This window comes from Neovison vison, chromosome 8, assembly GCF_020171115.1.
Source record: "Neovison vison isolate M4711 chromosome 8, ASM_NN_V1, whole genome shotgun sequence".
In the NCBI taxonomy this organism is placed as follows: Eukaryota; Metazoa; Chordata; class Mammalia; order Carnivora; family Mustelidae; genus Neogale; species Neogale vison.
This window is the reverse complement of record NC_058098.1, coordinates 114,906,772-114,933,977: the sequence shown is the minus strand read 5'-3', so window position 1 is coordinate 114,933,977 and position 27,206 is coordinate 114,906,772. Positions and strand designations below refer to the sequence as shown.

Here is a 27,206-nt window from a genome sequence, read left to right as displayed (position 1 = left end):
CACATTTTATAAAAATACATAAATTCAGGGCTAGTCAGGTCCATCTGGCTTGGACCCTGCCTGTTTTCTACAGGATGCTCCTCTTACGAAGGTGACTTATAGGCTTCATGTTGCTAAACCCAACAAACGCATTTCACTCTTCCTTGGATTTCCATCACATCTCACTCACCCATTGTTCTCCTTCCTCTCTGCCCCTTTCAACTTAATATTCTGCGCAGACTCCACTTCCTATGCCTTTGAAGTATTGGTATGCTTTAAGGTTTGATGTTAACCTCCTCATCTTTGCTAATGCTATATACTCCTTCTCTACCACGCCAGATGCTGATGTCACCCACATTTGTATTTCTTAACCAAAGTTTTCCACCGAGCTCCAAACTCTCTACCACAATATCTCTTCATGTAGAGATTCCACAATCAACTCCAACTGGAAATATCCAAAATCAAATTCATCATCTTCCCCTAATACCTCCATTCACCAAGTGGTCCTTAACAGAAACCTCACTGTTGCTCCCGCATTTCACCCATCCCAGTATCCAGTCCTGGAGGTCCTCCCTTGTAAACACTCATCAGATATGTCCAGTTTCTTCCCATTACAGGACCCCTGGTCCTTCTGAAGGTTTATGGGTCTCACCTTATTTTCTACTACCCAGCTAAACTGAATTCCATTCGTTTCCTCAGTATTCAGGGTCCTCTTGTGCTTTACCCATCCCCTGTCCACGACCTGAACACTCTTTCCACTCCAGCCCCCCTCACCTACCTGACACCTCCTTATCTTTTAGACTTTGTTTCATTGTCCCCTTTTCTAGACGCGTTCCCAGTTGCCCTTCACCACCTGGGCGTTGTGTCCCTCTTCTGTGTCTCCATGGTTCTCATTCACTGATGGTCCTGGCACCCAGCTTACCCCTGCATGGGTTGTCTGACTACTTTTGTGCATGCCTCATTCAGCTGGAGTTCTGTGAGGTCAGGGACCGCATCTTGCTATGTTTTACTTCTAGCATGCAGTTCAGCTTCCAGAGGAAAGCCGGAGGTGGATAGAACACTGAATGAAACAATGAAACAATGTGCGCCTACCACTTTGTCCAATGCCATTCCTGGTGCTCCTGAAGATCCAGCCCCTGCCTTTGAGAACATCAAAGCTAACTGAGCGGACAATACAGGGTAGCTATCAACACAGATCAGCACAGAAGTGACAACTGGAAATTATAAAATGCAAATCTGGTGGGCTATCAGAGAGGAGCAAACACCTTTCTGGGAAATCAAAATAGACCATACGGGAAAGATCATTTGGGGTAAGTCTTTGAGAATGGGCAGGGGTCAGAAAAACAAAGAGAAGTGCTTTCGAGGAAAATGAAGGAAGGAAGCAGGCATATTTGGGAGATCATGAATACAGCTGTCTTGTGAAAATTCTGGGTTCCTGAGGCAAGGGGTGAGGTGATGAAGTGGGAGAGGCAGGCTTGAGGCAGACAGTGCAAGTCCTTAAAGGCCTGCCTGGTAAGACGTGTAAGTTTTACTCTGCAATTGGTTCGGGAGCTGGGAGGCCCCAAGGAGAGAACTCAGGAAGACGGACTCTCGGGAAGATCTCTCTCATGATGGCAGGTGAGGGTGGCTGGAGAAGTGAGCGAGGAAGGTGGGGAATTCAGTTAGGTGGTGACAGTAGTCACCGAAGCACACGTTGAAAACCACCCAGATGCGGATCATCACAGCAACGGGAACCGAGACACACACAAATATAATGACAGAGGGAGAATTGGTACCAAGAGACAGGACACAGGAAGTAATGAACAGGCCGAGAAAGAGAGGGGACCGTGGAGGAGGAAGGAGAGAGCCAGAAAAAACAACAAAGGGGGCCACCCGGACACTGTGTCCAGGGCCTGCCCATGCTGGATGGAAGCTGATACGCTTTCTCCAGCGCCCACTCCACTGAGGTATTAGGTAAGAGGAGAGGAGTCAAAGCAGACTCCGTGGTTGAGTCAAACACTTCATAACTCCCTGTTCACTTCTCAGTTCAATTTCTAGGTCACTTGGCTACAGTGGATTCACTTGATGTGCAACAGGCAAGGGGCATCAGGCCAAAATTTAAATGTATTACAAACAGTTTACCACCAGACTAAGGCACTCTTCACTTTGCATGGTTCCAACGTGCTTGAATTTCAGGGACCACCGTTTGGTCACCTAACACCAGTAGCCCCCAGATAGCAGGGTTCCCACCTCAGTTGTCACAGTATATTAATGCTGAAGTACATAAAGCACAAATTTCACCGCTAGTGTTTTGGTCCAGAAATCCCCGCGCGAATAACCGATGCCTATCATGATCGCCCAACCATTGTGTCACTTCCACGACGGTCGGCTTCCAGTCCCTGCTTGTCCATCGTTCAGTTCACATGCAGACAGACAGACAGACAGACAGAAGGCAGTCGTGTTACCCTCCCCCATCTCAAGGGAATAAACTCACTGGACATTTTACAGAAGTGCATAATCAACAGGAGGTATGGGGTCAGCAGAAACAAGTGTAACCCAGAAATAAAAAGCAGTAACAGTGGAATTTCACTAAATTGGAAAGTCACTGTGAGGAAGAAGATGAAGATGTCCCAGAGGAAGTGACATGGAAGGAACACAGCTGAGTTCACAGCTGTGAAAGCACCAATGCTGGAAGCAGATCCAGACTCAGGAAGGAACAGGACAATTCACTGAAGCAGAGAAAGACAGACATGTCGTATGGGACACAATAAGAGGGCAAACGTGTTCAAACTACTTTTGGTAAGTTCTCCTCAAAGAAATAAAACAGGTTGATTATCAGTGTCCCTAACATTTTAAATTGTAGGGCAATAAATTAATCTTAGCTTCACTTTTATTTTTGCATTGCCCTACACATTTATAACCTACAGTAAGAAAGTTTTAATATTTTGACAAAAGACTGAAAAGGTCATAGAACTGGTCATTTCCCCATTGATTATTCAGGTGATTTTGCACAGTTTCGGTCTGCAGATCATGTCCTCTGGTGCCATGTAGACGGCCTACAATCAAAGCTAAAATAACTTCATATGTGTAACCATCTTTCCCCTTCACAGAAACGTTAACCAATTCACTTTTGTGAGATATTCCTAACATCAACTTCTTTTGAACCTAACAGGAATTTAATCAGTTTTATTTAAATCTACCTTTAAAGCAGCTTTCATGCAAGTGTCAAGGATGCACCAGAGTATGTGGATACAGTCATATCCTACCATACAGCTCTGGTAACCTTGTGTGTCTCTCTCTCTGTTCATAAGGAAACAGTTTCTGTTTGACTTATTCTAACCCATAAGTGGGCACTCTTTATAACTATTTATGATGGAGAGGTAAAATATCTATTCCCCCATTCCAGCATTTTCTAAAATCTAAATTACAATAGCAAGTTCTCTGCTTCAACTCAATAACTACAGGTCGAGTCCTTTGTGGTAAGCTCACTTTTTATAGCTCAATAATCTTTTATATCAAAGAAAACAAATTTAAAAATCAACCTACAAACTTCAGGATTTAACTATGAATGGCTTCTTTCTGCTTCCCAAGTTCATGCCGCTCTCCAAACAATCACGTAGTGATATATGGTCTGTGTTGCCAGCATTCTTTAAAACCTTCTCAACACATGAGGAGGAAAAAGACTAAGTTATCTTTAAGGCTGACTCGGGAAGCCTGCGGTATGCTGGCTGTAGGTCCAGCTATGGCACATATATTTTAGAACGTGTAACCAGGGGGTGTAACGTAGAATGCTGGCTGAGAAATTCCATCGCCCTGGCAGCCTGACATTTCATACCCGCCACCACCACAATTCACTAATTCACCCTAGGGCATCCCGTGGTCCCCTGGGACCTACTGCAAATAACGAGGTAGATGGATCCACAGCTTCTTATTCCAGAAAGTCTAACCTTGTGACAACCACTTGGTATATCTCGCGGTAGTACTCTACGAGGTCAGAACGAGCAGACGGATCCAAGTTCGAGGTTTTAAATACGCCAAGTGTCTCAGTGGGTTCCCCCATTCGCTCTGGTCTAGAAAACAACTGGCTGTACTCGAAAAACCGGGCTGATGCAACAGTCATATTGTACGTCACAAGCTGGAACTTAAACGAAGAGATACTCATTTGGGAGATCATTGGCCAATACGAGCGGACTGGATTTTCTTGAGAGTCGGACTATAAAAAGCCATATTCCTTCTTTCCTGTTATCTCAGTTGACTATAAAAATGCTTCAGCTGCTTGTCCCCAAAAGGCGCCCTCGGAATGTACTCGACTTTCCTGCAGCAGCATCCTGGCCCCTCCACCCACCTCCTCGGTTTTCGTGCTGGCAGACAGACCATTTCAAGTTATTGTGGCTAAGGCAGAACAGGGAAAACAAACCTCCATCTGAAGAAAAACCTACATCTGTCCTTTCACAGAACAGACACACACATGATTTTGATTTGAAGAGCTACTTAAAGTTTCCCACTTGTCTCTGATTAGAAGAATAATGTTCCCTTGAAGGGCTGCACCATTTTTGCTGATATCCCTGGGAGTATGGGGGAAAAACAAAAAAGCAACAATATCTTTAGAAAGTCAACGTTATCACTTCATTTCTTCCCTGACACATCCCTACACCACCCCCTCTTTTGAAGGGCATTCTTAAAGTCTACTCAGCCAGAAAGTGGGTTCATACTGTAGTTGTCTAAAGCTTTTGGGTAACAAACGTTAGCTAATAATTAAGGCTACAAACCACTGCTCACTTAAGAACCTATCCCACTGCTCTAAAAACAAAAACAAACCTTGCCTACTTGCCTTTTAATTCAGTAGACATCACTAGAAAACAAACAAACAAAAACAAATAAAACCAAAAACCAAACCCAGAAGCTGAAAGCAAAGATGAAGGTCACATTTTTTTGAAGCCCAGACAGGACGGTGGAGGGGGTTCTAGCCCTACGCAGGAGCCAAAGAGAAAGCCTGGAGATTAGCAGGCATTTACTATAATTTAGGTTTGGGGTTTATTTGTGGAATGTAGAGATTTACAATTGTTCTGCTCTAAATTTGTTCGTAGTCAATTCTTGGTTATCTGTCTGCTAACGTGGATGGACTCACAGGGTCTTCCAAGAAAACATTTGAGATATAGGGGTCCGGAACAACCTGTCCGAGAAGGCGGCGTTTAAACTGAACCTAAGAGGAGAAGAATCCGGTGATGTCACAAGTTGGCAGAAGAGCATCAGCAAAAGAAGAAATAACAGGAGCCAAGATCCTGAGGGGAGACAGGGGTTAGAAAGTGGCAGGAACGCGGGAGACAAGGACAAAGTGAGAGCATCTGGGCTGGACAGAGAGTGACAGGAGCCAGATTCCCATTTCTTCCCACAAGGATATAGGGCAACCAGTAAAGGCAGATACAGAGCAACAGAATAAGTAGAAATAGAAACTAACAGCTCAGGACCAGGACGGACAGCCTATCTGCAGGTTCTCACAGGAGTCAGAACCAGGGGAAAAGAAAGAGGACAGAGACGTAAGGATAAACAGGCTTCTCATTACGAACACACAAAATGTGCACTATAAATCTGCTTTGAGTTCCTGGACCTCATTTTACATTTTTGAGTAACTATTTAGCCAGATACAAGTTAAATTCCAGAAGGTTTAATTTAAAACTCATTAGATACAGAATCATTCCATTGGGAAGAGGATTTTTTTTTCCTTTTTTTTTTTTTTAAATGTGTGAGAGGAGAGATTCATGTTCTTGATAATACATGCAAAAGGAAAAAAAAAAAAAAGAGTCCAAAGAAATCTTGGGGCAAAGAAAAAAAGCTTTCATAAGAGTTAAAAACAGCACCCACCACTCTCTCCCCGCCAGAGAGAATCTCTTTATTTTACCTGCTCTGGTAATTAGGAAGACCACATTCATCCCATCCCCACTTACCAAATTCTGAGGTTTATCACTGGGCTCGAGTTAAAGGGATTGCAGATTTCAACAAATGCAAAATATCAACCTTAATACAAACAAGAATTCCAAGAATGTCACTAGTTTTTAATGCTGTGTGCATTAGCAAATGCTTCAATACCATGTTCTGTTTACAATCCCAGAGATATGGAGCTCTGCCACACACATGCACACTAGAGCTTCCAACTTGGGATGAGGCCATTCATCATCTCAGCTTTGTTTATGGATTTCTGTTCCTTTAGCTTCAACCTCACCAGAGCACTGAGCTATCTAGTCTGATCTCGTTGAATCCTCTGCATGACCCAAGGAGCTCCATTCATCAATGCTATCACAAAATTCTACTTCCTACCCTTGAGCCACAGAAGCGGTTAGTGCAGCTATGTCTTCAAAATTCCTGGACACCAAGGCTCCTTCACCCTTTGGAAAGAAACACAGCAGCTTTTGCAGGCTGCAGAGTCAACGCAAAAATCCCAGACACCTTGGGACGGAGGTATCCTCTAGAAACAACCTCTGAAACCTGAAGCAGGTGTTTTCACTTTGTGGGTTATGGTGTCCCCGTCTGTTAAAAAGGGTGACTCCATAACACTATCTGCAGGTTCTTTTCCAACCCTGAAATTCTGGTTCTCAAGAGTTTAACCAAGTTAGTCAATACCGTGACATCCAGACGGCCCCCTCTCATCTAATGGGGATGGTGGGATTTACATTTTAAAATGGGGAAGAATGACTATCCAGACCCTTGCACTTTGTGTAGAAGTGATTGGGGTTACTCTGCTAACGGGTGTGCTTTATTGAATTATATGTATAAAGTATAATCAGACACGGATTCAAACTTAAGTTTTATTCTTACTGATAACACAGTTAATAAAATGCTCAAGGAGTTAGGAAAAGTGGACTTCATTTGGTGGAGTCGTATAAGCATATCACACTGGCGGGGGGGGGATGGTAATGCTGCCCCTTATGGGCAGGGAAACAAGTTTCATCAAAGGACTGCAGGTTGTCATCCTCAAGAGACCCCACCTTCTACAATGCTGTCACTGCAAAACTGTACAGACCCAATGCCATTCTAGTCACGGCTGCCTGGCACGTTCTTTGATATCACTGCAGAACGCTTCCGCCAAAACCAAGTAATACCACTTATGCCTAGTACCAAGTAATACCACTTAAGCTACATACAATAGTATTACAAATAAAGGTTAAAAACCTCTTAGTATTTACTGTAATTTTCAAGCTCTGTGGTGTCTCCAGGGACCAAGTTCAGACTCCCACTAAGCTCAGTAACACCTGCTTGTTATTTGTTTATTCCTAAGCCTCAAGAAAGGACTTACATGTTAGAATTTTAAATTCTAAATTTTAAAATACCTGCAAAGTCAAGTAACACATCTCTAACACAAAATTGCACTCCAGCCTTCTGACATCACAACCAGTCCAAATTCTGGCAGCACTTTAACCTCTGGCCCAAAGATGGCCTCCAAAAAAGGAACGTTCCTCCAAAGAAAGGGGCATGCTGTATTCTAGAAAGAATGCTAGAGCCATTTGCAAATTTGGGGCCGGCATCTAACAACTTGTGTCATTTATCAGTCTATGTTGTGTTATAATTATTTTTTATTTTCCCTCTACTTTGTTTTGAATATGGTAGGAAAGAGGCTATCGTGTTCTCATCTTTGTACCTCCTGTATTCCATAGCACAGTATTTTACAAATAAGAACTCAACAGAAAATTCACACCCATCTCCCAAAAATTCCAAATGGGAAAGAACCCAGCAAGCACCTATACCTCTTTCAACACTCCTCGTTGTTGTTGTTGTTGTTCTTGTTGTTTTCCTGACACACGATAACTTAAGCATATACTGGAGTAGTTTTCTAACTACTAACTTTCTAACACTGTTGCAGAAAGTGCTAAGGTTCCACAGAGGTGCTAGAAAGTATCTACCAAATAATCTAACTCAAACACCTTATTCTACGGACAGTGAGCTACAGACTTTGTGTGTACTGAGGACATCATGGCCATGTAGTCACAGAAATGGGACCAGAACACAGGTGTCCCAAACCTTGGTGCGGTGCTCTTGCCCACACAGCCCTTAGGATAGAAGGACCAAGAGCTGTCCCTCAAATCTCACCAGAGTCTTGCCTCAAGCCCTTGTAAGTTCTTCTTCCAGAAGCATGCTTTTCATAAGTGGTTATAATAGAGTTTACTAACAGAGGCCTAATTCAGATGGGAGGGTTTAGCTCACTGCAGATCAGGGAGACTCATGTACTTTTCAAGGGAGCTAAATACATAAATTGAATCACACCAGGGCTTCTTGTTCCTCTAACAGAGAGACACATGGGTTTTCTGGGCTATAGACATCAGAGGAAGAGTAGGGGTATAGGTTCAAGAACAACACAATGAAAAAGGAAATGAACAACATTTGTTGGATAGCAGAGATTGGACCATTTCCATCACTGAGAAAACTCTGCGGCACACTGCTGGTCCATCACATGTCCCCATGAATTCCACTGAGGATGGAAGTGAAGGCTAGAAGCTCAAAAGTGGTTGTTTGCTCATTCAATGAAGATATATTGTAGATCTACCATGGGCATGTCCTATTCCAAGCATTTGGCAAATATCAGTCAACAAAACAGACAAAATTCTCTGCCCTCCTGGCCCTTCACTTCTGTCATCTGCAGTCTCTGTGAAAATCTGGGCAGAAGGAGAATTATTTTAGGGACCTGGAGTCAATCAGCAGGACATGGTCGGAAAAAGAACTTTTCTCCCAGTTCTGCAGGCTACTACCACCAATCTGGCCCTTTCAAGGAGTGGGAAGAGGCATCAGGCAGGACAGAGTTCTGGGGAAGGGCCTTACACGGGGCAGAGGAATGGTTCTCTCCTGGGGCTCTATCTGTAGTGACCCTGGAAGGATTTAGACAGGAAGACCTGGGCAGATGCCATGTGGTGACTACAGGTCACCAGAACTAGGTGAGGAACAAAGCACCCTTGGGGAACCTCAGACACACTCACACGGAAAGTAGGGGCAGAAGGGATAAAGGTTCTGTGTAAGAAGGTAAGGGTTTGGGGCTAGCATATGCTGGCTTTTTCATGATCACTCTGTTACCCACGAGCCGGTGAAGCCTACAAGGACATCTGGGTTACAGTTACAACACTACAGTCCACATGTGCATTCTTCTATCACTACATAGCCACACTGTTTCATGTTAGATACTGCTACAGAGCCTTAACATTCATAGGAGCTATCTAACAGTCTATTAAGTTGACAGAGGATAAACTACATAGCCACTCCTCTCTTTGTTTAGATGACATTTCTGTTTTAACTATCACAGATAAAGCTGCAAGGAATGTTATCCAGTATATAGTCTTACCTTTCTTAGTAATTAATTACTTGCTCATGCATTAAACTAATATTTACTGATTGTTTAGTATGCACCAGGCAATGTGCTAGGTGATAACAGGGAACAAGTGAGACACTGATGAGTCAGTTATGCCTGCCTCATCGTGAGGATGACAGATGAGCCCAGGCTCTAAAACCAAGGGCCTCAAACGAGACCTCCAGAGGGTGTGAATCCCAGTTTCATTATCATTAGCGTTAGAACCTTGGGCAACTTATTGAACACTTCTCTGTCCCCCATTTCTTCACCTATGAAATGGCAATCAAACCATACCCAGCTTGGCTGGGTTGTTGACTTCAATGAGGTCATATATTCAAAGCACTGAGAATTCAGCACAGAGTAAGAACTCGGGGGATGTGAGCCCCAGCAAACCAGCATCAACTTCATGAACAGGGTGCAGTGGAATCATACAAATGTGACAAGGAAGGGATGTGCATATCCTTATAAAGAGTGCACTAAACTGTGCATTATTTCACTTGCTGCTGAATTGCTGAGTATGTCAATTGATGAATCATCCAGAAAGAGCACATGATTCACATCAACAGAATCTGTCATTACCGTGTCAATTTCACATCTACCTTGTCAAAATTGGATCTTACTTTCAAATATTTCTACCAGTTTAATAGCTACAAAATGTTAACTTCATTGCTTTAATATTACACCTGTGATCAGATTATACTATCACACTAATTTTGCAAGTCTTTACTTAGTCAGGATTTTTGACATTTCCCCTACATATATGCTGTTTTTATTTCCTCTTGTCTGACCTATTCACATTTGTATATTCTCCATAACCCTTACAGTCTTGATTAATTTAATTACTTTCACAATGCCTTATGGACAAGAATTTCAAGATCTTGTTTGTCCTTTGATGAAATAATCCTTGTAAATATAGTTCCCGTTCCTTTTCGTTTAGTTTGGTTTGGACACACGCATTTTCTTGTTTTCATATAATTAACTTTGTACGCTCCTTTCTCGATAATATATTCCCCGGTTTCATCCGTTTAAAACCTACTATACCTCCAGGTACCTGATAAATAACCTATTTCATGCTAACTTTCTAGATTATTTTCATCTCTCTTCTGCTAAATTGTGTGACTCATCCCATCTGGAGTCTCTACCCAGGGGATAAATACGGATTATAACTAATTTCGCTTCATACTGCAATCTAAATATCTTTGTATTTGTTATTACATAAAACTTGCTTTCCCACTTTTGGAAGATAAGCAGCTATTTGTGAATAGAAGGTTTCAAAATCAGGAAAACACAACGTGGAGGGGGAGAAAAAACGAAACACAATGTGGCAGTTTCGGGCGGAACTGGGCTGGGAGCAGGGGGAAGAATGCGGGGTGGACAGGAGGCGAGGCACAGGACTAACACATGAGCAGAGAAACACTCCCTGGGAGACATGAAAGAAGAAACATACTGGGTAATAAAATTAAATGGGGTCTGTAAAATCCAGGCAGATGCCAAAAGGGATAAATTCTGGGTAGACCATGTTTGGGAACCACTACTATAAACACCCGTCGGCATGGGCCGTCGACAGCTTCCTTTTATCCCCGCCCTCCATGGATCATTACTCTCCCATGGCTCCCACCTCACTGCACAGCCGTGGCGAGGATATGCCACCACGAGGCTGCTCTCTCTATCCTCGCCTTGCTCCTCGTAAAGGGCAGGGAACTCTTTCAGCCTTCTCCTCCTGAGGAGTAAGCAGTTCCCCACAAGTAGTAAGGCAGGGAACGTTGAGCGGCAGCACCAAGAGTCAACACCACCACAATGAAGGAATTATTCACTTGCGAGAGAGTGGGGTAGGCTGTGTAGCTGCTGAAGGGACAGACATTGGAGAAGCTCAGCCTTGGATCTTTCTAGATTCCTGAATGGAAAACTCTCCAGTGGGACAACAGGCTCCCAAGACCTTCCTTATATAGGAAAGACCCCAGACAGGAGTGTGGCCTGGAAGCCTCCAGGTGACACAAAAATGCCCAAGGAAAAGCAGTTTAGAGGCCTCTCCAGGCTGGTGGGGAAGTTCTTCCCAGCACTGACGGTTTCAAGGTCTTACGCATAGGATGCAGGGGGTACACACAGGTGCAGACAGAGATTGCCTACACTCACGGTCAAAATGGGCTGAATAACCCCCTGACCATCGCTGCCATGATTGCACAGCAGTTGTTACTTCAGATACTAAGAAAACAGCTGCTTTTTCACTCTTTGCCTCTTAGACTTACAGGCCTGATTTGCAGGTACTGAAGCTAGAGACAGAAGAATGGGTTTTTATATATACGAAATACTAAAAATTTATTAAAAAAAAAAAGATTTACTTATTTATTTGAAAAGGGGGGTGGGAGGGAGGCCGCAAGTGCAGGGAGGGGCAGAGGGAGAAAATCTCCAAGCAGACCGCCCCCGCCAGCCAACAAGCGCAGAACCGGATGCAGGGCTCCATCTCACGACCTGTGAGATCCCGACCTGAGCAGAAACCAAGAGTTGGACACTTAACTGACTGAGCCACTCAGGAGCCCCAATACTGAAAGTTTCTAAGACCACATCCCGAGTTTCAGTTTTACAACCTGTTCGATTAAAAACAAATTTAATCCATGTTTCTTATCTTACACAGCATTCCATTTTTCATATTGTACCTGTGTGCAGAGAAGGATGAGAATGTTTAACAGGAACCAGAGGGTGACCTATGGACATTACCATTTATGTGGATGGTAGGAAAAAAGTTCTTGAGTAGCTTCTCCTGGATCATTCCTTCTGAGATACAGACTCCTCTGAGCTAAAAGCTGAAGACATCAATATCCTGCCTATTTACTTCAGAGATGCTGGGTATCCCCTGCAGAAGACATCAAAATCCAGCAATGGCAGAAGGACTCTTCTTAATCTAGTCCTTGCTACCCATCTAGCTTGTTTTCCCACTACTGCTGTCATGTCCTCTTCAGTTCCATTTATACCCACCCCTTGGTCAGTTCCAAGCGCCATGCTCTGTCTCACATGTGTGGTTCTATACAGTCTCTTCTCTCCTTTCCAACTTACCACCCCAACCCTACTACCTCAACCCAAGCCTCTGACTCAGTTTTACCTCACCCCTAGGCCTTCCCTGATGTGACATAAGAGCCGATAGATACCACTCCCTGCCACAGATGAGCAGTACATCTCTGTGCAGGGCAGCTTGGCACAGACAGCAAGGAACTGGAACTTTCTGGGTGCCTGTCTGATTTCTCCAAAAGGCCATGAGCCCCCAGAGGGAGGAAATCTTATTCAGGGCCTTGCCTCTTTCAGTAGCCCATCCTTAGAGTTTGGCAAAATGCTAGTCACATGGTGGGTACCTGATATTTTTTGAAGGAATAACTGAGAAAATGGAACTTTTTACAGAACAATTTTTTGATTGTGAAGCCAAATGAATGCCAAGTTCTAGATTTTTTTTAATAGTTCAGTGTCCAACTTTTTAACTTTGTCTTAGCTGACCCTAAAGTGACCATGAATATTACATTAGTCATTTGCTTTTATTGTCTTTCCAAATCATTTGACTTGATTTTCATGGAAAAAAATCCCTATTTGCACTCATTTTTTTTGACTGGTTTACATAATATTTCATTCAATGATGTAATTTCTGGTCGGAAACAAAAGAACTGACCCTTTGTAGCCACTGAGCTCAGACCTGGGTGGGGGGGATATTGTATATATGGGGTGAACTGTCAGATAGGAAGAGCCAGTATGTGGTAGGCATCAGTCAGTATATTTTTAAAAAGGAGTGGAGGGAGTTGGTTAATTTGAAAAGTTAGTTAGACAGATGTAGTTTTAGAGAGCGTCCACCACAGACTGCTTAAAATCACACAGCAGAACTTTCCAGAGTCAAATGCTAAAGCTATTCAAAGCCATGTGATTCATTACCAACTGATGAGATGAGCCAAGATGTCTCCTTCCATTTAACTTAAATAACTTGATATGTTAAGTTCAGGTTATTAAAATATGCCTATTCATTCCTCAGGGCTCCATATATACTTCCTGGATCTGGAACATTCCATTAAATCAAGACAATATGTATCAAAACTGACTTCCTGAAGATAATTCTTTCTAATCCCCAGTATTGGCCCATGGGTATGTTTCTAATTAATTCTCTTGAGATGCAGCTCAGCCTCAGATGAAGTGAACTTTCGAAACATCTTAGTGTACACGCTAATACTCAGTTACCACAATAAAACAATTGGAAGTCTAGATTTTGTACAGGATAAGAATCAGAGACATGGAAGAAAAGTAAATTAAAACTACCATCATTAATCAGGACTAGAAAAATTTCCAAATCCTTCTGGCAACTTTCCTAAATAAACCAAGTATCATCAGGGAAACTACTTGGGTATACGAAGAAGAATTTCAGAAACTTTTCCCTAATATGCCTCCTGTTTCCCCTCTCCTTTTATGGCCTGTCAGACACTGCACTTAAGGCAACTATATAAGGATGTTTTAATTCAGAATCAAAATGCACCATGCAACCATTTTTACTGATATGAAATGAAATACTATAAGTCTTACAAACTAAAAAATTTACCAAAGTGATTTCAACATGAAGTTATATAGTATATAAGTATACTTATAGTAAATATAGTATATAACAACCTAATCCAAACAATAAGAAAAGGCCCACATTATTCTTAGATGTGTATCTACTTTTAAAGTGACTCTGTTCTGGTAGAGGTAATTTCCACAACTAACCTGGTAACTTGAAAAAGCCAATGGGGAAAGAGGGAAACATTTCATAACTTTTATACCTATTAATAGGTTCAGCACCATTGGAGCCTGAAACTTATCAAATGCCAAAGATGCATTTTCACAAACAAGCTATTTGGAGCAAAACGTTTTCACCCTTAATATTCTACTAAACCTGGAACTGATGTATTTAAGCAACTTCACGACTTAAGCACTTTCCATGGGATTCACTTTTTCTGGTCCGTAATTTTTACCAGGAAATAGATCCAGATAATAATGATAATAATAATAATAATAATAATAACCATAGTAATAACAATAATGCTTCCTGGATGTAATAAAATCACCTTCACTACAGAGATTTTTTTTCTGCACAAGCTGAAAGTCTAATATATCAGAAGTTCTCTCTTCTGGGAGCCAAGGGACCCAAGTCCCAGCCCTGGCTCAGCATCGCACAACTTCAGTGACCTCCGGCAATTCAATCTGGCTCCCTGGAACCTGGTTCTCTAGTTACTAAAACAACAGACCTAACTGAAATATACATTTCCTTCTTGGTGCTAAACTTTTATGAATCCTATGATGTACAAAATGTTAGTGACGACTGCTTCTGTGCCACAAACACTGGAGCCAATTTCTTCTCTGTTCCACAACCTGCACATTGTGACCAAGTCCTACTGTTCCTCCCTCTTCACCTTCAGGAACCCTCCTATTTATTTTTTTTCCTCTGCCTTCCCTGATGCCTTTGTCCAAGTTCAGGCTACTGGATATTGAGTGGACTATGGCAAAGCCCTCTGGATTCTTCTCACCTCTCTCCATACTGTGTCTAAAATGTACTTCCTGACATAGATACTCAGTTAGCTCATGACCCTACATCGTTTTTCTGTGGCTCTCTCTTGCCTAAAAGAAAAAAAAAATGTGTTTTCTCAGTGAAATTGAGGTATAAGTCCCAGGAGGGTAAGTGCCTCATGGGGTTTGTGGTAAGAATGAGCAGCTCTACTCAACAGTGCATCAAACACCAAGCACTGTGGTCTTATCTCCACGAGGTCCTGCTTTGGACATTTGTGACCACCAAATCCAATTACATGTGATTTTCTGGAACATACCACTCTCTGTTTTCCGTTCATCCAATGCACCTGGCTATATTCTAGAAGAATTCACACCTTCCTTTCTTCTTCAGTACTTGGGCCCACCACCATTCCATGTCCTCTCTTTCTGTAAAGCCTCCCTCGATCGCCCCCTGCAGACCTAGGAGCTCTGCCTGTGCACCTAGAGTGCCTAAGTAGATGCCCAATAAATGCAGTGGTTTGAATGAAGCCCAGTGGAGCCAGCTTGCCAGCCCTCTGACGGAAGGCTAGGAGACCCGAAGTTAAACTGTCTGGGTTTATGCAGGGACCAGTCAAGAATTTTTCCCAGTACAGCCTTTTCTGTTTCTTTTTATTCCAAATGACACCAAAATAAGTTGAGTAATAATGCTTGAAGTGAAGGGATAGTTTCCGCCAGCGTTCCATGATATTTTAGCTTCCCTCTAACGCTTTTTCCACGACTTAGATAGCAGCAATCCTGGAAAGAGTGAACACTTCTGCTACCTTGGTCGCAAGCCTCAGATTGTGTTAGAACTTTTAATGCTATATCCAGAATATTTCTAAACTGTATTTTGTATTCTTTCCATAATTCATAACATACTGAATATTTCCAGTGTTAAGCAATGATTCAAAGTCTCTTAAAGCTTCCTATTTCTTAGGTCGAAAATGAGCACTCCCTCTCTTTACCAGAGCCCTTTGTCTTTGCTTCTCAGACACATCTGTGCCACGTCTGTGAGTCACCGGTCTGAGGACAAGAGTCCTTGTCTGTATCTGGCAAGTCTCCTCTGAACGCCTCCCACAAAATCCGACTAATTGCTCACTTACACTGTTCTCCCTATAGAAAAGCTTCTACTACCAATGAAAGGGAAATGCTATACATGTGGATAAACTCACAGCTTGTTCCTAATCTTCATGAGTGATTTATGATGAGATTTCTTCCAGCTTCTAACAAGCTGATCAACAGCCATGCAGAGGAAAGACAGTGACTCTTATTTGTCAACATGTATAACCAATATGGTCCAGATGAGGAAAGCTTGCACTTTGACTTGAGGACAAGAACAAAATTTCTGCTTTTACCATTTGCATAAAACTGCAGACTTCTTACAATTAAAATGGAAAAGTCCAGTTTTTCCCCATAGGAAACACACCAAAAAAACAGAGATTGATGGAATTATTAGATATATGATTATGACATCCAGTCAGAATTCCTAAAGCCAACAAGAAAAATAATGTTTAAGGACTCATTTTGATTTTAAGATGTTGTGTGACCACTATCTTTATATGTTCTTGTTTATAAATCTATTGAAACACATATGAGCCAGTACAAATCTCCTGAATCAACATTCAGGACTGATAAACCCTACCCTTTATTCCAGCACCTTAAATTCATGCCCTCACAAAAGGTAGAGAGGAACAATACCACTGCCTCCTTCCACATTTGCTCTTCTGAGCCTCACAAAACAAATTACCTGCGGCTGTCACTCTATTCTTAAATTCTTTTTTTTTTATTTTTTTATTTTTATTTAAAGATTTTATTTATTTATTTGACAGAGAGAGATCACAAGTAGACAGAGAGGCAGGCAGAGAGAGAGAGAGAGAGAGAGAGGGAAGCAGGCTTTCTGCTGAGCAGAGAGCCGGATGTGGGACTCGATCCCAGGACCCTGAGATCATGACCTGAGCTGAAGGCAGCGGCTTAACCCACTGAGCCACCCAGGTGCCCCTATTCTTAAATTCTTAAGTATCAATAAGTTCTTACACAGGGGTTCCTCAGATGCCGATGGAACTATCAAGGACTGCCAGCAAACGTGCTCACTGTTACTTTATTTCCATTTGAAAAGAAGCAATTCAAAAGCCAAGGGAGATACAGAACAAAGAGCTGAAGGAGCGTGGTCCTGAAGTACAGAAGAGATTATTTAGTAAGGAACCAAACGATCTGAAATTTCTAAGACTTGTCAGTAAAAGTTATCACACATCAATGTTTAGTCTAAGATCCAAGTTCTTCAATATCTTTCTTCTTTCAATATGCCCAATATAAACCTGTTGAAAACTCTCTACTTCATTAATAGGTTAAAATATATTAACACTTTTCAGCTAATACATCTAGTCTTAAGTGATGGAAATAACTCTTAAAATGCTTTTATGCCAATTTTGACATTATCTAACCAACCACATGAAAATGTTTGCACAAGGCAAGGACAATGAAGTTTCAATAAGGAAATGGCTATCTGTCCTCTATGTAAGGGAAAGGTGATAATAACTGCTGGACTTCTACTCTTTTTTTTTTTTTTAGATTTTATTTATTTTTTTAATTTATTTTCAGCGTAACAGTATTCATTATTTTTGCACCACACCCAGTACTCCATGCAATCCGTGCCCTCTCTAATACCCACCACCTGGTTCTCCCAACCTCCCACCCCACCCCGCCGCTTCAAACCCCTCAGATTGTTTTTCAGAGTCCATAGTAGATTTTATTTATTTTTTGACAGAGAGAGAGATCACAAGTAGGCAGAGTGGCAGGCAGAGGAAGAGGGAGAAGCGGGCTTGATCCCAGGACCCTGAGATCATGACATGAGACAAAGGCAGAGGCTTAATCCACTGAACCACCCAGGCGCCCCATGGATTTCTACTCTTTTTAGGATACTATAGTCATTGTCTCATTTACTGTTTTAGCAACCCTGCGAATGGCAGTTTCATGTCAAACCATAGAAGAGATAACTGAGATTCTAAGACCATTAATATTTTTCTCAAGGCACACCATTAATAAACGGCCATCAATATTTACAGTCTACCATGGTATCTTCAAAGTGTGCACATTGTCCTAAAAGATTCTGGAGTGGTCAGGTGATGGAAAGGCCCAGTCATGGTTGTTACAACTAGTGGCTACTGTAAAGACCCACGGAAGCAGCAGCCACAGGACAGGTGCTCTAGTCTCTCCTCCTAATGAAGAGTACCAACCCCTCATGGCTCCTATTGAGCCTAGATGTAGACTCGGAATCCTTCTCAACACACTGCACACGCTACTCTACATCCCTAAGTACTGCAATGATCAATAATCATAGGGCAGAGGGGCACCTGGGTGGCTCAGTGGGTTAAGCATCTGCCTTTGGCTCAGGTCATGATCTTAGGGTCCTGGAATTGAGCCCCAAATCAGGCTATCAGCTCAGCGGGGTGTCTGCTTCTCCCTCTGAACCTCCCCCATCCCGTGCTCTGTCTCTCTCTTACTCCCTCTCAAATAAATAAAGTCTTAAAAAAATAATAATAATGAGGCAGAAATAGTAGTTGTTACTAACTGCAAAGGCCCAAAACGTAGTTACCAGGGTCCTTGTCTCTAATAATGCAGTTATTCCCAACAGAGCTGAAAAAGCCTATTTCTATTGGAGGTCAACCCATTGCACTGAATTCCCATACTTTCCAATTTCGTATACGAATCATTATTAAAAGAACAAATGAAGATGTGGTGTGTCATCTGTAAAAGCTTAGAAGCTAGCTAGAGGAAACCAAACTTACACAGGCATCGAAACTCTGGGGAGGGCCACCCAAGGACGCTGACACAATCAGTCAAAATATCCCCTTGGAAGCAGCACTCCCCTAACCACATGAATGACCCGCTCCAAGGAATTCCAAGACACTTGGATCCCATTAGCTTTGAGTCTGGCTATTCATCTACCAACAATTAAAAGGGGCAGGTCTCTTCAAGACCCTAATAAATTTTCTCCATGTGGTTATAGAAATGGAAATTGTCCACAAAAGTTATTTTTACAGTTGGAGTGAATCTTTTTTTTTTTTTTAAATATTTTATTTATTTATTTGTCAGAGAGAGAGGAGCAAGAGTGAACACAGGCAGACAGAGTGGCAGGTAGCGGCAGAGGGAGAAGCAGGCTCCCTGCCAAGCAAGGAGCCCGATGTGGGACTCGATCCCAGGACGCTGGGATCATGACCTGAGCTGAAGGCAGCTGCTTAACCAACTGAGCCACCCAGGCGTCCCTGGAGTGAATCTTTAATTCTCTGGGTTGAGTACTTGGACTTGCCAGGCCTCACTTTTCTCATCGGTAAATGGGAATAATACCGCTACTGTTCACAGGAAGAAGAGAAAGACTGTGTGAACCATGCCTACAACTGCGCTGGGGGCCCAGAGGGTGCTCAGTAAACATTAGTTCTCCTTTCCCTGCCCCTCCAGGCCAGATCTTTCCCCAGAGTTCTAACTCCAGGAATTCTGCTTCTCTAGAAAGTCACTCAATTATCACACAAGCAGCTAAAGCAGCCCCACAGGTCCTACCCATAGGTCCCAGGGCAGAGTCAGCATGCAGCTTCAGCCGGGACCCTCCACAGAGAAGCACAAACACTGGAGTTTCTGTCCTTCTGTTACTGAAACACGAGTCAAATCATGAGGCAGAAAGATGAACGACAGAAGAGAGGAGGAGCAGAATTCTTCCTCTGGAATTGGAACCAGTGATGTCGTCTTTAACCTACTGAGCCACCCAGGTGGCCCGGCGTGATGTTGTCTTTAAAAGGTAGATGGGCTGGGGTAGGGAGGTGACCGCCATGGTGGCTTTTTGATGACTCAGACTCCACTGCTTGGCTAAAGGGCTGCTGGACGGGCTGAGCCCTGATTTGACAGCAAGCACGAGGTTCAGAGGAACTACTGCCATTCCTCTTGCTGCGGCTCAGAAGGACCCATATCTTTCTGCTATTTGTGACAGGAAGCCCTTCAGTCGCAGTGTGCACAGCGGCAGCAGGCTCCTCCTCTCTGTGAAGACCAGCAGACCAGCAGGGCTCAGTCAAAGCCAAGGGGAAGGAGCCAAGCTAAAGGCGGCTGTTGCTGTATGGCCGCAGCTTTGTTCCCTCACTCAGAGAGGCACACTCAGGGCCGGGATTCAGCAGACCCGAACCCCACATTCCCATCGCATTGCCTTCTGTCTGGTCATGAGACAAAGAAGCACAAGGGGCATTTCATCTTACCTTAACTGAGTTCTCCAAAGAAATGTGTTTCCTGCCTCATTACCTGATGTGCTAGACTAAGCCTGTGTCAACAGTTTCATAGAAAAAAAACTCTGGGTTTCTACCATTTTGAAGACGAGTAAGATTTTTGTCTTCACAGCTACTCTGCATTTAGGTACAGTACGGTCCAGATGAAGGAACAGGGTTACAGAGGAGGGGTAGTGGGGGGGAAAAGAGGTGGGGGAAGGAGAGGTAGAGAGGGGAGAAGAGAGACAGAATGGAAGATTCATTGATTTGTATCATTTAGAAGTTATTACACTAAGGGATTTTCGCTTATATTTTAAGTTCTAGGAAGTCAAAATGTTCTGGGTAATACATGTGAATCACTGGAAAGAAATCTTCCATTTTCTGGCTAAAAGGTGACTCCTGTGATAACCACAAAGTCAATGAATCATAGGTCCTTTATTACTCGACTTCCTTTCATGAGCTAAGAAAAAGTTACTCAGGACCCCCTCTAGGAATTAGCCAAGGAAAAGTGAGTCTCCCAGACTTGTGTTCATACTGGGACATCCTCTCTCAATTTCTCCTTTGGGTTCATTCCAGAAAATGGCATATAACTGTGGCACCCAGGCTTTACCAATCCCTGCATAAGGTGCTGTGGGCAGCAAATTGCCTTCAGGGGTGGGGACGGGAGGGCCTGTGTGCCAAAGCCCTGGGCTATTTCTTCAGCATGACTGCTTGCATTTTTAATTCTAAATCCCTGTATATCTGGGTTTGGTATTCCACATGTCAGTCTCTATCTGAAGTTTTCAGTGTTATCTACTCACTGTATGGTTGAGCAAAATTTACATAATGACTGTGGAATATTCTGTTTTGCATATATATTCTTTTTTGAGTATCGACATCCTCGTTTCCCCCAGTGACTATCATCTTGTTTGGGTGGGAATGGGGTAGGGAAGGCTAGAGCTAGAGCAGAATCCAGCTCTAATACTCCCTCCTAAATCACCACACAGCGGCATCCTTCAATAGGCCACTTCAAGAAATCTCCAGATATAGAACCTTAAACCTCAAAATCCCGTTTGGCAATATAATGAGAGTCATAAGTCTGAGTCTGAATGAGCACTCAGCCATTAGCTGGACAGTGCGGTAGTCCCCTTCTGTCTCTGGGGCTCAGTGTTCAGATTTATAAAATGAAAAATGTGAATTAGATGCTCTCAGCTCGAAGGATCTCCCACTCACAGGACTCTTTGGTATAACTGTATGACCACCGGCTCTCGACTTTTCCGGAACACCAATGACCATAGAGAAGCCATTTCTGGAACGCCATTTTCCCTCCTTCACTGCTTACTGTCCTCACGGCAATTCATTCCCATACAGGCATTAACCACATTTTAATGCTTTCTGCTGTAACAACTTCTTAAGAACCAAGACAATAGCCAGTGTCTGGAATCCAAACACCTTTGATGTGTGACTTATAAATTTTTCAACATCTATAATTTTAAGATTAAATTGTATATTAAATTTCAAAGGCCAAGTACTTCAGAAGGGGTGGGGTTGGGGGGAGGGATTCCATGTGCTTTCCATACATACCTTGAGTCCAAATAAAAAACCACTCTTTAGTCACCAATGGAGTGACTATCAACTGTGTAAAATCTGTCATATATGGAACTGTGAAATGCTTAAATTCTTTATGAAAACCCCATATAGCAAGTTAAACTGAATCAAAGTTCTTTGGATGCTCCTAAAATTTATTAAAGCTATGTAGAGAAGATAATTTGTATCAGACTGAACACTGCAGCTAAATGACATAGAAACATCGACTTACTAGGCAATGCGATGAATTTATATTTTTCAAGTTTAATGTACACAAGAAATTAGACATAAACTAGTTACATTTGTTGATGCCAATCTCCTATCTTACAGTGTGTCAAAATATGCTCGGCGTTACGATTAATGAATTGCTTTCTGATGTCATCAAATATATGCTGCACGGCCACAGGCAATGAATAACTACAGTGAACATGTGGATGCTGCTGTGGTCAGAAGGCATTCTGAGAAACCATGCTTCACCGAACCCTCAGAACAACTTTCTGAGGTGGGCATCAACTTTCCGTTCCACAAATGGGGAAGGACTTCCACTTCCACACACACACATACACACACACACACACACACACACACACACACGACTGAGCTTCCCCCAAGAGTCAGTGAACAACCTGAATCAGATGTGATGGATGAAAGTAGGATGTGGGTCTGTCCATGCCCAGCAGAAAGAAGACAGACCAGACACATCAAACGCACTCTTTCTTCTGAGGCTTCGCGCCCATGCTGGCACAGAGGGAGCTATGAGACACCACCATGCACAGGGCAGGGCGCAGCTTCTGAGCAAAGCCTCGCTGTGCTTACTCACTTGCCTGGTACCCTTAGGCAAGCTACTTACCTTGTCCGTACCTTATTCTCCTCACCCAGAAAGTGAGAACAATCAGGGCTGTTGTAAGGTGAAGACAGAATGCATATAAAATGTCTAGCGCTGCGCTGTACATACAGAAGGCATTCCCTAAGTGGTAAACTAAAATTTCCTGATAAACTCCAATATATTTACAAGCTCTTCATCAACAAAATCCAGGCTTTATCCTGGAATACCCCTCAGAGTTTGTTGTGTAGTATTGAAGAGGGGGTCACTACTGATCAAAGGAAGAAGAATCCGGTACCTTGACTTGATGGACAAAATTTTATCAAAAACAAATTTCCCTATCAGTTGTATGTAAGGAAGAAAAAACACACTGGCAACTCTAACCACATAAAAAAAGTCACAAGTTTCTTCACGGTGTATAAAGAAAAACACACTACCATAAGTAAAGTGAAAGCACCAACAATCCAGTAGAAAAGAAAAACAGCAAAGGAGAAAAATGTTGGGACACTTGAGTTCTCGACCAGGAATGATTTTTGCCTGCAGGGACATTTGGTAAGGAATGGAGACATTTTTGGTTGCCATGGTTTTAGGGAGGGGGAGAGGGGAGACTGCCACTTGACTCCATTAAACATCCTACAATGCACAAGGCAGCTCCTTAGAACAGAGAACGGGGCAGCCCACAAGGGAATAACGCTGAGGTTGACAAACCTACTGCAGACACAGGAGAAGACTCCGAGTTCAAAATGCTTAATACTCTGGATCGGAAAGGGTACGGTCAAAGAGACAATCTCTGCCTGGGGAGATGAAAATCGGGGTTCTAAACCCAAATGTAAATTCTCTGAACTGGGAATGTATACAAGTTCAACTATATTAAAGAAAATTTGGTAATTATCCATTAAACTTAAGCAAGAACTTCCCCTCTGATGCAGCCATTTTATTTCTAAGGTTTGATGAATCCTTAAGATAGTCACGTATGTATACTAAGAATTCATTATTGGGGCGCCTGGGTGGCTCAGTGGGTTAAAGCCTCCGCCTTCGGCTCAGGTCATGATCCCAGGGTCCTGGGATCGAGCCCCACGTCAGGCTCTCTGCTCAGCAGGGAGCCTGCTTCCTTCCCTCTCTCTCTCTGCCTGCCTCTCCCCCTACTTGTGATCTCTGCCTGTCAAACAAATTAAAAAAAAAAAAAAAGAATTCATTATTCACTACAGCTCAGATGACAATGGCAAAGGTTGAAAAGGCAAACACGGAACACCCTAGTGACGTTCACTGCGTTACAGTATATGCCAGGATAAAACAGTACGCAGCCTTAAAAAGAAAAAAAAAAAAAAAAGGCAGATTCGTTTGTGTGGATATTAACTGTTAAGCAAACAAACTAGACGGACTTTCACTCCAGGGTAGGTCCTGTTGTGTTTTTCAAATCTTGTGCCATATGTTACATAATGTTACAAAAGTGCATTACATTTTTCTTTTTTAAGAAGATGCCATGCAAATCAACTGTCTCAAAAATCTGCATTCGGGTCCTTACCTCTAATTTTAGTGTCAGTCAAGGCACAGTCAGGACAAAGAGGTACATTAAAATGTGGCAAAACTGAAGACAGTCTAATAGACTCTTTTTTGAAAAGATTTTATTTATTTATTTGAGAGAGAGAGAGAAAGAGAAGGAAAGAACAGAGGGAGAGTGAGAGGGGGAAGCGGACTCCCTGCTGAGCAGAGAGCCCGATGCGGGGCTCCATTCCTGGACCCTGAGATCATGCTCTGAGCCGAAGGCAGAGGCTTCACCCACTGACCACCCAGGCGCCCCTAATAAACAGACTCTGGACGCAGTTGTACAGGAACTTGACTGAGTTTTGGGAAAACCACAGTGAGAACAAGTACCCTGGAATTGCAGAAGAAAGAAACTGGCAAAGAGGGCTCCTCCTGACAGAGGCTGTGGCCTCAGGTGGAAAATCACCAAGACCCCAGAGACTGCGGGCAGCAGTAGGAATAAATACCCTGACCTGTCTCCCCTTCCGCCCTCCAGTCGGCTACGGAAGGGAGTCCACTGGTGCCTCCAAGGACACAGAGCTGGGGTGGAAATTCAGGCAGAAGCATTATTCAACTCTGTCCTTTGGCTGCTTAAGAATGCTCACTCATCCGGGCTTTTCTTTAGGTCCGCACAAAGAAAAAATTCAAGGAGCTGTTAATCCAAGTAAATTAAGATAACCAGAAGAATTGGCAAGAGATCAATGAAGCTAAACACCCATCAGATGGAAAAAGCTACCTCTTCAATTACTATGAAAACCGTGCTCCTTCAGTTTAAAATGAGCTTTTGACTTTATTCCCCCCAATAAGGTGATTTAAATCCTTGCAGCTCAGATTTTTAATCCTAAACCACACATCTGTTACAGTTTGTAGAAGAGACCCAGCGTACTCCAAGGCATGTAGGCCTTCACGGCAGTTTTCTGAAAAAAATTTTTTTAAAAAGAAAGGAAAAAGAAGACAAAGAAAGAAAAAGGAAGAAAAAAAAAATGAACCTTCTACAACCTGACTGATCCAACCCAAATCCACATCCTCCCATTCCGTACTACAAGAGCTGTGTGTCCTTCAGGCCACCGTGGAGTCAGTCCTTCTGTTTCTGGCCAAACACTTCTGAGTTTAAATAACTAACCAAGGGGAAAAAACAAAACAAAACAAAACAAAACAAAAACACCAACCAGCAGTCCTTTGTAAGCTTGTCAAATGTCTCAGGTTTCCCATTTTCTGTTTAAACCTGTCAAGGGCAATGACATACCACTATACAATAGGTCACTAGACTCACATAAAATCATGCTTTGATTTAAACTGGAAAACAGAGTCAGACAACTAAAAAAGGGAACACACTGCATATACTAGGAAATAACAGTAAATAGGTTCAGAATAAAACATACTGAAGAAAGCCCAATCCTACTTCTATTGTATTTTTTGAATCATAAAAATGGTTTTTATATGAGATTGGATATTATCATTTTAGGGCTACAAGAGATCGTGAACATCAACTGCCTCAACTCATCCTTTTGCAGATGAAAAATTAAAACTACAAAATGAGTCTTGTTCAAGGGCCAGGACCAGGACCAGAACTCAGGTCTCCCAAAAGACTTGCATTCAGTGTTGGCTATTGATTAAGTTCGTAGCATAGTGGAAATCTCAGTTGTTGTTTTTTTTAAGATTTTATCTATTTGACAGAGAGAGACATGGCTGGAGATACAACATAAGCAGGGGGAGTGGGAAAGGGAGCCACGCCAAGCAGGGAGCCCGATGCAGGGCTCAATCCCAGGACCCTGAGATCATGACCTGAGCCAAAGGCAGATGACCAAAGACTGAGTTACCCAGGTCCCCCTGGAAATCTCAGTTTTTAAAAAATCATCTACAACAAGCCAATTGAAAATTGGGCAAAGGACTTGAATACATATTCCTCCAAAGACAATATACAAATGGTGATAAGCCCATGAAAAGACACTCAACCTCCTTAGTAATTAGGAAAATGCAAATCAAAACCACAAAGAGATACCACTTCACACATATTAGGGTGGCTATCACAAAAAAAAAAAAAAAGGCAGTGGGGGAGAGTAATAAATATTGGTGAGGATATTATTAAATTAGAACCTAGCATGCCACTGGTGGGAATGGAAAATGGTGCAGCCACTGTGGAAAACAGTTTGACAATTGCTCCTCTAGGTTCAACAGAATTATCGTAGGATCCACTGGTTCTACCTCTATGTATATTTCTAAAGAAACCAAAGCAGGGTCCCCAACAACTCCGTGGGCACCGGTATCCATGGCACCATTATTCACTGCAGATGGAAACCTGAATGTCCACCAACAGATGAATGAGGAAAGAAAAGGTCGCTACACATACAAGGGAATATTATTCAGTCCTAAAAAGGAAGGAAATTCTGGCACATGCTGCCAACAGGGATCAACCTTGGAAACATCAGGCTAAGTGAAATAGCCCAGATACAGAAGGACAAATACTGCATGATTCCACTTATATGAAGTACCACAAACAGGCAAGTGCAGAGAGACAGAAAGTAGAACGAAGGCTGCCAGGAGCTGGGCGAGGGGAGAGAGGAATGGGAAATTATTGTTTAATGGGTATGGAGCACATTTGAAATGATGACAAGTTCTGGAAATGGTTAGTGGTCAGGGCTGCCCATCGCTGTGAATATACTCAATGCCACTGAAGTATATACTTGAATTTGGTTAAAATGGTAAATTTTGTCTTATGTATATTTTACCACAACTTAAAGAAAGAAAGAAGAGATACAATTGAAAAAAAAAAATCAGCCACGTGAATTATGGACTGAGGGTCTCATGAAAAGCAGCAATAAAATATTACTGTGCTGATGGAATTAAGAACAGGCATTTCATTCAAGAAAAAAAAAAAGTACCAAACAACTGAAAATTCCAAGTTTCCTGGGCAAGATGACCCAAACCTAAGGGGAAACTGTGTAAGAGGTTATACGCAGGTGAGGGCAAGGTCTTACTTGCTCTCTGGGGCTGTTTCTCAGGCCAAAAGTAAATGCTTTAAAAACATGATATACCTCGTTGTCCAGCTAACCTGGAGTGTTTTGGCCACAAAGAAGCTTTTCTTTTTTCAACAAGTTAAATAATATGTCAGACTCTCAATGCTTGGATAGTTTTCTCCTTTAAACTTGGCAAAAATGGCCCTTCAAAAGCCATGTGGAAAGACATTTGGGTTAGAAATAACAAACCTGCAACCCTCCCAAGGTGCTATGTTTATTTG

The 27,206-nt window shown here is 42.6% G+C and overlaps 1 protein-coding gene across 13 annotated transcripts in view; it reads right to left on the bottom strand.

The window, feature by feature from the left end:
• Nucleotides 1–27,206, bottom strand: part of LTBP1 (latent transforming growth factor beta binding protein 1) — a 406,971-nt gene that overhangs the window by 199,002 nt on the left and 180,763 nt on the right. The window lies entirely within an intron of this gene.